Source organism: Lonchura striata, chromosome 20, assembly GCF_050655825.1.
Source record: "Lonchura striata isolate lonStrDom1 chromosome 20, ASM5065582v1, whole genome shotgun sequence".
In the NCBI taxonomy this organism is placed as follows: domain Eukaryota; kingdom Metazoa; phylum Chordata; class Aves; order Passeriformes; family Estrildidae; genus Lonchura; species Lonchura striata.
Genome location: NC_140722.1, coordinates 1919328 through 1931143, shown reverse-complemented (window position 1 = coordinate 1931143; position 11816 = coordinate 1919328).

The window sequence follows — 11816 nt, the reverse complement described above, 5'->3', positions numbered from 1 at the left end:
TAAGGTTCATTAGGGATGGTGAAAGGTCTTGCTTGGAGCTGCCAGATGCAGCACGTGGCAAGGCTTGAGGGAATGGGGGAGGGGAGAGACAAGGGGTAGAGAGGATGCTCCAGGAGAGGGTGGAAGTTCCAAGGGAGCGGGGGCTCCAAGGGAGGGGAGTTCCAAGAGAGGGGAAGATCGAAGAGAGCGTCTGGCCCCTCAGAGACCCCTTATCAGGAGGCTTCAAGGTGGGCTGGAACAAGACTTAGGCCAATGGGGTCACAGACACCTGATGCTTCAGGGAAGGGTTACAGGTGTGGGATGAACCATACATTTTGGGAGTTGAGATAGAACAGTCCATTTGACTTTTGGACCTATCTGTAGGTAAGGGCATTGTCCAGCCAGTAGGGGGAATTGTTTTCATCCTGGCTGTACTATTGTGAATCTTTTGCCAGGCAATTATATTTATCCATCCTTTCCAACATTCCGCTTCATGAGAAGATCTGGTGTTTCCCTTTTTGGAAGGTGGATGAATTGTGTGCAGGAAGCTATGTGTGGGAAGGAGAAGGTGCCTCTGCTCAGCTCGAACCTTCACTGCTCCTGGACAGCTCCAGCTGCCCACCCCACCCTCCCCCACGCCCTGGTGGGGATTCTGTGCTCCAAAAGGTTTTATGCACCTGTGTGTGGCCATTCCCTGAGCTCCAGGCACATCCCTGCTGGGGTAAATGAAGGGCTGGCAGAGCTGGGGTTGCTCACCTGGAGAAGAGAAGGCTCCAGGAGAGCTCAGACCCTCTTCCAGACCCTAAAGGGGCTCCAGGAGAGCTGGAGAGGGACTGGGAACAAGAGATGGAGGGACAGGACACAGGGAATGGGCAGAGGATGGATGGGATATTGGGAATTAGGAATTGTTCCCTGTGAGGGTGGACAGGCCCTGGCACAGGTGCCCAGAGCAGCTGTGGCTGCCCCTGGATCCCTGGTAGGGCCCAAGGCCAGGCTGGACAGGGCACCTGGGACAGTGGGAGGTGTCTCTGCCATGGCAGGGGTGGCGTTGGTCCCTTCCAGCCCAGGCCAGTCTGGGGTTTTGCAAATTCATCCAGGAGTGGAAGAGATGCAGGAGGGAGGCTCAGGCTCAGTTTCCTCCCCAGCACACCCAGGCAGAACAGGATAGCTTGATGAAGAATGAAAGTGCACCCAAGGACCCTGGTGCTCCTGCCCAGTGAGGAGAAGTTTGTGTCCTGCTTGAAAGGACTGGTGGCCAACAACCAAGAGGGAGAAATAAGAAAGTTTAACAAAAACCTTCAGGAAGAATGGGAGGGTGCAGTGGAATTTGAACAGGGCTGAAGGAGAGACCGTGATGAAGACTCCTGACACCTGAGCAGGGCACAGACAAACACCAGCAGCAATGGGGACAGCAGGGAGGAGCTGGGAATGTCCCCTGGGAGCAGAACATCACAGGGCCTCACTGAGACAGCACAGGCCAGGTATGCCATGAGAAAAGGCAATGCCTGGAAAAAGGCAATGGTGCAGAATTTCTATGCATTAAGGATGGATGTGTAAAGATGAATGTAGAGCAAAGCACAAATCCAGAGAGGAAAATCAAGCAGACCAATGAAGAAATGAGTTCTGCTTAGATGGATAAGCCTACAAAAATATAAATTTGTCTGTCCAGGAAAGTCTTGATCAAGCAGTGGGACAGAGAAGGGAATGCCAGGTGACCCATAAGATGGCTGAACCTTTGTGCTTTAAATGTGTACAAAAGTGTTCACTCTAACTAGATTGCAGTTGGCAAGAGGCAACAAGAGGCTCAGAGCAAGAGCAGAATAATGGAGAAGAATAGAGCATGGGAATATTCAAATTGTCAAAATCTAATAAAGTTTACTTTGGCATACATGAGAAACCAGTCACAGTTGTCTCTGACCTAGAAAACACCTCACCAGGTACAGGTGGGGTCCTCGTGGAGTGGAGCAGGGGGAAGCAGAGCCTGTGGCATTAAAAGGGAGTAGGGAAATCCACTGGGCAGCCTGACTTTGATCCTGAAGAGATACAGAAGGAATTATTACATGGCATATGCTAAACCTCTCAAGGATAATACATGATAAGGAACAGGCACCTGGGATTTGCCAGTCACACAAAATATTGAAGCAATGCAGTGTCCATCACTGGTGGGGGTTCAGCCCAGCTGGAAACAGAAGCAGTGGATATGGCATGTCTGGGCTTCCACAGCATTTTTGAATGTCCCATGGGAATGTTCCTCAGGAAACACAGGTGATGGGGCAAAATCCCAGCTGGTTAAAGCACTGGGGGGCTGCTCAGCCTGGGCAGCTGTGGTCAGTGAGGTCCTGTCAGGTCTGTCCTGGGGCAGGTCCTGGTCAATATTTTCATTAACCACAAGGCTAATGGAACAGTGATCATGGTTATAAAATGCTGAATTAAAAACAGATCACAAAGGGCTGCAACTGCTTCAAAGGACATGAGCAGAATGTAAAATAAAACTCAGCTGCTGAGAAATGACTGGGAACTGGTAACAGTAGTTCAATAAAGACAAATGCAAAGCGAGTGACCTGCAATGCATCACCCTCGTGCAGAGATGCTGGCTGGGGACCAGAGCCCTGCTGGGCACTCTGGTGATGCCTGCTCTGCCTGGGCACCTTCTGCTGCCAGGGCAGGGTCAGCACAGGCTGGGCATGGCCAGCGAGGTGACTCCTGTAAGGCAGGGATAGAACAATGGGATGGTTTGGGTTGGGAGGAACCATAAAGCTCATCTGGTCCCACCCCCTGCTACGGCAGGGACACCTTCCACCATCCCAGGCTGCTCCAAGGCTGTCCTCAGACACTCCCAGGGATGGGGCAGCCACAGCAAAGGACAGCCCCAGTGGTGCTCTGCTTGGCCTGGAGGGGGCATTTCAGCTATGTTGGGGGTTTTGTTTTCTTTTTGTTTTTACAGAGATGCAAACAAACAAAAAAAAAAACTTACAAAACAAAACAAAACAAAAAAAAAGCGTACAAAACTATGAAAGCTTTCTATCAAATTTTAAAAATTCTTTACAAATCCACCTCTTACATAGCCAGAGATTTTTGCTGATCATCTTAAGGAGCAGGAAGCAAACAGGTGAAAGTCCAGAGGAGATGGAGATGCTGACAAGCTTAGTTAGAAGTCAGAAAAACATGAGGTGCAAGAAGGGGAAGAACAAATCAAATCTGGGTCTGGCAGTGTGAAGTCTGGGCAGGGATATGGAAACAGCCTTCTAAAATGAAAAAAAAAAAAAAAACCACTAGAAAGAGATTAATGATCACTTATTCCCAGGTCTACCAAGGGTGGTTTTTCCAGTAATTGGCTTAATTTGCATCTAGAGAGATTCGGGGTGGATTTTGATATTGCAGGGAGATTTTCCTTGTGCTACATGATGATGCATCAAAGGCTGGCTGGGATCTAGGTGCTGCAAAGCTCCCTGCAGTCCCAGCTGCTCTGGGGGACCCCCCTGTGCTGGGGTTCCTGGGAGACACCCCTGGTGAGCCGGGGCTAAGCAGGGCAGGGCTGGGCAGAGCCACCCCCGGTGCAGAAGGAGGAGCGGAGGCAGTGGGGGCTCATGTGCCATTCCCCAGGACCTGCTGCGCCCTGCCCGGGGAGATGGAGCTCTTTCCCTGTGCCGGAGGGTGGAAGCCGTTCTGTGAGCTGTGCCACTGAATGGCACAATCATCTCCGTGAGCTCCCTTTGTGCCACATCCCTCTGCCTCCGCAGCCTCTCCTCTCCCGTCTCTCCACTCCTGTTTTGCATCTCCTGCGTCATCCCTTTCCTGCTGCACCCCTCCCGCATCTTTCATCTTCCCCGTTCCCCAGCTGTGCTCCTCCTCCTTTCCAGTCTTCCCCTCTTCATTCCCGCTTTGTCTCACACCAGCTCTTTAATTCAGCAGCACGGCATTTCCATTTGAATTGCTTCCCTGCCTCCATCCCGGACAGGAGCGGAGCCAGGGCTGCATCCTGCCCGAGCCCACGGCAGGCTGTCCCCAGCCCGGTGCCGCTCCGTGCCCACGGCCGGGCTGTCCCCAGCCCTCTGCCCTGCCGGGACAGCGGCGCTGGGCGTGGAGCCCTCCCGGAGAGGGAGGGACAGGGAGCATCCAGTGCTCCCCACGGACATCCCCGTGGGACTGACCACCATTCCCAGGGCATCTGCTGGGTCTGCAGGGTCCAGGCACACAACTCTGTGCCACCTGTGCCCATCCATCCTCGTGGATCCCCCCAGGCAACTTGGGGACCCCACGGCAAGGCACAGGATGAGTGTGGCGAGGAGGGAGCGCTGGTGCGGCTGTGTCCCTAAGGGCTGCTGCCTGTGGGAGCCTGCAAAGGGATTCCAGCAGGCAGTGGGCTCTGGGAGCAAAGCTCTGCTCCCATCAGGGCACTGCACACCCAGGGGGTCCCTGGGCTCTGAGGCTTTCCCAGTGCAGGGACCTGCCCAGCTCTGCACAGACCCTCAGACCAGCCACAGGATCTAGCAAAGTCTGCTCCTTCCCAAGGACCATCTCCACATAGTCCTGCTCATCTGGGTGCTGAGGTTGGTGTTTTGGGGCTAACTGCCTCTTTTCCTGCAGTTTCACAAGGCCCTGTGAGCACCATGCCCTGTCTGTGCAAAGCATCTGAATCTCTGCTGGCCTGTCCAGGCTGAAGCAGAGGTGGTGTGTGCTGCCCAAGGGCACCTCACCTTGTCCTGCTCTCCCAGAGCCACGCTCTGCCCTCCAGGCACCGTCACAGCCCCAGGTTTTCCGCCAGAGGTACCAGCTGGGTACCAAGGCTTTGGTGGAACCATCCCTGCTGGAGCACTGAACCCTCGGCTGTGACCTTTCAGGAAGTTTTACCCTGTTTCAACCTGAATATTTGAACTTTGCAGTGGACAATCTTTTGGCCAGATTCTGCGGTCTTTACACATTTTCATAACACACAGGCTGTGGCAACCACATGGGTTGGGGTTGTTCTTCCTTTCCACCAGTGTGCTCAGTCTCACCAGGACCCTGCCCAAGCAGAGGCCAGCCATGCCTGGCCCTGGCCCAGCCCTCCCAGAACCAGGCTCTGAAAGCTGAGAGCTTGTGTGTACCCCAAATGCCCACTCCCACATCCCTGAATTCCCTTCTCACACAGCAGCACATGTGAACTGTCCATCAGCGACCACTGAGCTGGCCTGGGACCTGCTGGGACAGCTCCTCTCCTGCCCTGGCCCTCCTGAGGCTGCAGTTGGGGCTCCCCAGTTGCATCCCCTGGAGAATGGAGAGCCAGGAAATCCCATCCTGTGATAGCCACGGATATGGGAGGCCCTGCAGTGAAAGTCCCCAAGACCAGAACCATTCCTGGTGCATGTTCCCCTGGGAGGCAGGGCTGGGGTAGGGACCTGTGAGCAGGTGGCTGCCCCCTCTCCCCACCTCCTCCTGCCTGCTCTGGAGGCTCCCTTGTGCACTCAGCTTCACCAGATCTGCCTGTCTCCCTCCCAGTACTACAGCCTGACCAGGCTAAATGGGATTTTCACACAGGCCAAGAGCTTCCAGCCTCCCAGGCTGCTCCTCTCCTCCTCTACCAGGTGCCAGTTAATGGTTAACCTCCAGGAGTTTTCCTCCTGGCAAACAGGGAGCCCTTCAACATTCTCTTTCACCTCCTGGTTAAAGAAAAACCAAGAGGGTCAGCTGGTATCTGGGGAACTTCTCTCTGTACCAGGTGGAAGCAGTGCCCACTTTGCAGATGCCCAGCCAAGTGCAGGAGCAGGTCCAGCCACAGCTGTGGCACAGGGCAGAAGAGAGGCCAGGTTCACTTAGGGGACAGAATCATGGAATAACAGAATGATGTGTGCCGCGCTCCCGCCCCGGTTCCCTTTGTCTCAGCCCCGGCTAGCTCTCATCCTGGGGCGAGGGCGGGCGATGGAGGCACCCTCCGCCGCTCCCAGCTGGGGTTTGGAGAGTGCCTTTGTGGGTTCCGGGCAGCGCTGGCAAGCCTCGCGGTGGTAAATGAAGAGCGGATCCTGCTGGGGGCTAAGTCCGAGTTTATTGTAGCCCAACGGGGCCAAATATCCTAGAACGGTGCCAGCCAACAGGAACAAGCACAAGGTGCTTGCACTGGCTTATAAACTGTAAGGGAGGGGTATCCAACGACCAATGGGGATAGGGATAGGGGGTGGCTCCGGGATGGGGGGATATGGTGGGGTCCAATGGGGGAAGGATATGGGGGGAGCCCCAGGTCCTCGCCCAATCACCCGGTGCCCTGAGTAGAAGCTTCTGGATGGATGGGAAGGGGCACCGAGTGATAGACAAGGCACCCGGGGGGGGGTAAAATGCCTCTTTCAGGGTGATGGATAGATACTGGGAAGGCGGGAAGGGCGGACAAGGCGGGAAAACTGGGGATAAACCAAGTTGCACACGGGGGTACAAAGGAATAAACCAATACATAATACAGGGATAATAAAACATATACATAACGCAACTCCACAGATGTGGGTTGGAAAGGACCTTAAAGACCATCTCATTCCACCCCTGCCATGGGCAAGGACACCTTCCTGCAGCCCAGGTTGCCCATCCCTCACACAGCATCTCAAACCCACAAATGAATTTTCAGTAAGATCCAATCAAACAGAATATCCATTACTCCCTTGGAAAGGGTTTCTTTTAGGATCTATGGGAGTGCATTTCCAAAACACTGAACTTTAAATGAAGCCTCTCAAACTCCAGCAACCAAGATGGAGAAGTTTGGGTTGATGGAATTCAGGAGTAGCTGAGGATGGGGGTCTGTTGTCCTCAGGAAAAGGACCCCATTGGGCTGGGAATCAGAATTCCAGGTGTCTTCTTCTCCAGGGCCAGAGGCAGTGGGAACAGGCCTGGCACTCTGATGTACTCAGGGAGCCTCAAACCCTTCTCCATGGATTCAAACTCACTCTCAGTGTGCAGGCAGCTGGGCTGGGGGGCACAGGTCTGCACTCGATGTCTCGAGAAGCAGCTGCTGGCCAGGAGTTCAGGTGCTTGAAAGAGGGTCAGGTTCTGCTGTAACAGAGCCAAGGGGAAGGACACTGTGCCCTTGAGTGTGTTTAGTGGTGGCCCTTGGTGGCCCATGTCATGGGGCTGAAACCAGAGGGTCTTTACGGACCCTTCCCACCCAAACCATTCCATGATTTTGTGCCAAGCCATGGACACGTGGTGACCCTAGGACCCAGTGGGGAGCAGAGGGGCTGGTGCTGGTGCTGCCCGTGGGAACAGCAGCAGGGCCCAGAGCCGTGTCCCTTCGGGCTGAGGTGTAAAAATAGCCACTGATTCCCATCCTCTCTGCCATGATGGAAAAAGCAAACAGGCAAAGGAGATTTTGCTCGGGTTGTTAAATTTTCATGGCGATTTAGCAGGGCTGGTTGGGAGTCATTTTCCAGCTGATTTCAGTTCCTTTGAGCTGCTCCTGGGCTGCAGGGCCTGGGCAGCAAATGTGACAGCAGGGAGCTGCTGCTTTGCTGCTCAGAGCCCTGCCAAGGTAAAAGGCTGGCCTGGGAAAGGATGCTAGCAGCATTTGATAGGAGATGATAATGCTAATTTTGCTCCTAAAATCTTGCTGTAATAGAAATGAGGTGCTCATATTGATCCCAGCAATTACAGCCACAAAGAGCTCATGCAGTCAGGGAAATTCCACTTCTGCAGCTGAGAGACAGCAGAGGTTTCCTGGATCATGGTTGCTAATCCTAACAGAGCTTCGTGGAGGGAATTCTGCATTTGGAGAATGACTCAGAAATTAATCAGCTGTCAGAAATTGGGCCCTGCTCTCCCATGGAATCAGAGAGTCATGGAATAGTTTGGGTTGGAATGGACCTTAAAGCCCATCCAGTGCCACCCTGCCATGGCAGGGACACCTCCCACTGTCCCAGGCAGCTCCAGCCCCATCCAGCCTGGCCTTGGGCACTGCCAGGGATCCAGAGGCAGCCACAGCTGCTCTGGGCACCTGTGCCAGGGCCTGCCCACCCTCACAGGGAAGAATTCCTGATTCGCAACATCCCATCCATCCCTGCCCTCTGGCAGTGGGAGCCAGTCCTCCTTATCCTGTCATTCTAGGCCCTTGTCCCAGTTCCCTCTCCAGCTTTATTCAGGCACTGGGAGGGACTGAGGAATGCCAGGACAGGCTGTGCCACCTCTGCCTCAAGGCTGTGTGCCTTACCAGTCCCTCTGACCCCTCTGCCTTTTGTGCCAGCAGGAGCAGGTGGCAGGACCTGGCTCTGGTCCAGTGCCAGCTGGGGCTGGTGCCCAAGGTCTGACATTCCCAGGGATATTTCTAAGGATGCTTGCAAAGAGCTTTTGCCAGAGAATGTCCCTTCTGGGGTGCCAGGTGCAGGTGGGCCCGGGCATCCCAGGCCAGGCCTGAGCCCTGGGTCCTGGCGCGTGCAGCTGCGGGCAGTGTGACCTGCTGGGCTCTCAGCACGCTGCTCCAGCGTCTCGCTGCTTGCAGACACATTTCCCAGCAGGAAGGAAAGCACAGCCATTGCCTCAGCACAGCTGCTTTCCCCAGCAGCAGCCACTGACCTTCCTGCCTGCCCAAACCACCCGTGTGTCTGCAGGGCCTGCGGGGTGGGAGCAGTGCCAGCCATGGCGTGGGGACAGAGGAGCCAGATGGTGCTGCAGGAGGGCATCAGCCTGGGCTGATCTCCTCTGGGTGACCTGTGAGGGTCAGGGCACCTGTGACCAGTGCCACCAGCTGCCCACAGCACACTGGGCCTGGCGGGTGGGCAGGGGCTGGAAGTGTGCCTGATAGGCAAAGCACCAAAGCTGAGGGGGCAGGATGGGTTCCCCAGGGCTCCCACAAGGCAGGCCAAGTGCTTTGTGCCAGGAGGAAACCCTTGGTGGTTCTGTCTGCTCCAGGACTCATCTGGAGCTGTCCATGTGAGCACCTCCAGCGCCAGTGTGAGAAATGGATTTGTAGAGAGTTCTCAGGGCCTGACAGAAGGCTCACACAGTATGCATCCATATGCAAACTTTGAGATAAGAAATGCTGACTTAGAAACGCCATGGAATAGGTTGGATATTGTTGAGAGAGAAATGGAGCTAGAGAAAAGTTTCAAAAGATGGCCTTGCAAATAAGACTGGATACTTTAGAGAAATAGAACTATGAAAGATGCAGGTTCCACGAGAAACTCCACAAGGAGTCGTTTTAGATGCTTGGCTTTAAAGCATCTATAGCATGACTAAAGCTGATAGGCCAAGAAACATTTGTAGTGTATTGTAATTAGGAAATAGTTGGCTTCTGATTGTGATGGTGTGAATTATAGCATCTGTATTGTCTCGTCCTTCTCATGAGACTGAAAATAGAATAAAAGTTTTTAAAACAGTTCTCAGCTGCCCCATCTCTGGGTCAGAAAAGGGCGTAATCCAACAGCTCTGGCAGTGCTGCCTACTCCTGGTGAGCACTGGCCACCAGCTCCCTGATCTCAGGCCTGGAGACTGGCCCTGGCTCCTTCCAGGATGTATCAAGCACACATGCTGAGGATGCTGAGGCCCTGAGCCAGGGCCCCTCCAGGCTGAGTTACTCACAGGGGACATCCCAAGGGATGAAGTGGGGATGGACATCCCTCAAACACTGGCTTTGCAGGGGGGTTATGCACAGAATGGAGTGGCCCCCCGGACCCAGCTGGCCACTGGCACTGGGGATCTCCAGTTGTGCCACTGTGGAAGGCAGGAGCATGTCCCAAAAGCACCCAGCTGCCACCAGCATGGCTGGTGCTGCCCATGCCCCTGGCTGCAGCAGAGCCCTCAGGGCTCCTCTCCAGGCTCAGTGCCTCAGAATTGCTATCAGAGAGGCCTGACCCACACTGCAGGGAGTACATCCCTGCCCAAAGTGAGTGCCTGCAGTGTCTCTGAGCCCAGGTCCCTGGGGCCACCCCCTCTCAGTACAACCACAGAGAAACTCTCTTAACTTTGTCAGTACCTTGCATGACACAGCTCTGCTATCATTTGTATTTCTTTTTGCTTGCTTGAGCCACTTCTCTTGCTTGCTTTAAGGATTGTTGTTTTACAGCACAGCAATTTTTAATGCTGTAAAAGATCTGGTCTGATCAAAGGATAGAAGTCAAATCCTGTAGTAGTTACTATTTGCTCTTCTAGTAAGTCTCGTCTGTTCCAAGGTCTTAATTCAAGCCTTCCTCCATGTCTATGCCTTCATCCACTATCTCTGTAAGATCTTGAGAACTCTTAGTGATTCCATGTGCTACCTCTCTCTGTTTTATGATAAAAACTTCTTTGCTAGTTTTGTCCATCACTTGTCACACACACCGAAGTGTGCAAGGTATCACCACCAAAACACCCAACACATACAAACCTGTTGTACAGAGTTCCCTTAGCCAGCCTCGCCCACTGGGCTTCCCAGCCCTTCTGCCAAGGTACTGGGGCAGGCCTGGGGCTCAGGAGAGCTTCAGTGTTCTGCCCAGAGCACCCTGTGCCAAGGGCATGTGGCCCCTTGGCTCCGCCAGCGCTGAAGGCTCTGTGCTTTGGCCCTTCCCCCACATCCCTGCTCAGCTGCCATCCCGTGGGGCTGGGGCAGCTTTGGTGAGCCTTGCACTGCCTGCAAGGGGTCACACAAGACCATGATGACCACAGGAGCCCTGGCCAGGGAGCAGAGCTAGCACTGCTCCACAGCCCCTTCCCTCCTCCTCACTCTGGACTCATCCACCAGCATCAGCTGAAGCTGGCAGGGGGCTGGAGGTCTCAGTACCACAAATAAACACCCTGAAAAGAGGCCCCCACCATCAAGCATGGTCCTGTGCTGCTGGGAGAGGCTCCAGCTGTGTGTTGGACATCCCTGGCAGGGGCTGGCTCTGCACAGATCTTTATTTTCCAAATATTATTCATGACCCTGTGTGTGATGAGCCGTAACAAGGCTGGGATCTCGCTGAGTGCCGCTGCCAGGGCGCCAGGGCCAGGGAAATTGGCTTTGGAGCATTGGAAGTGCTCTCACAGCACGGGGTGCTGAGCCTGGCAGCTCCAGGGACGCTGCCCTCAGTGCCCTCAGCGCCCTCGGCCAGGGGCTCGGGGGTGGATCATGCCAGAGGCTGCAGTGGACGTTGCTCGGAGCCCAGGGAAGCTGGAATCTGGGACAAAATGGGGTTTGTTTCCCAGGCCTCACTTCTCAGCTCAGCTCTGGGCTCGTGTTCCCGTGTCTCAGTGGGGAGCAGCCCTGTGCAGATGCTCCCGCAGTTCCATGACATCTGCGGGGTCCTGTGTCCTCGCAGGAACCTCGTGAGGACCTGACCTCCCCTTTCCTGTGCTGCTCGTGGGACTGGGCCCCACGGGCAGACACAGCACAGGCCAAGCTGCAGGAGAGGGGGCTCAGCACAGCCCTGCAGCACCAGGAGCTCCCTGCCAGGGGCTGGGCTGGCTGGGCTCGGGGAGAGGGGCAGCAGGGCTTCTCCAGGGTCAGCACACAGAGGGACCACTCCAGGCTGGGCTCAGGGTGTCTGGGCTGGAGGCAGCAGTGGGGAGGCGAGGGCACAGCACTGCACCAGCCCCACGTGCAGGGACCCCGTGGCCCAGGGACACCCTGAAGTGCAGAGCTCTTTGCTGCCTCCTGCCCCTGGATCCCACTGATGCCATGCTCCTGGTGGCCCACTCCCCGTGCTGCCCTCCTGCCCACGGGCACAGCCAGTAACAGGGGCCTGCCCGTGAGCCTCTCACTGGGACTTTGGCTGCAAATCCTCTCAGAAGAGAGGGCTGTAACTCAGCAACACCAGCTCGGGCTTTGCTGGTAACTTCCCCAGGCTGCCAGATAATGATGGCCAGCGTGTCCAGCAGTGAGGGACTGTCCTGCCACACCTCCCCAGGCACTGGGAGAGCAAGGTAGGATGAAC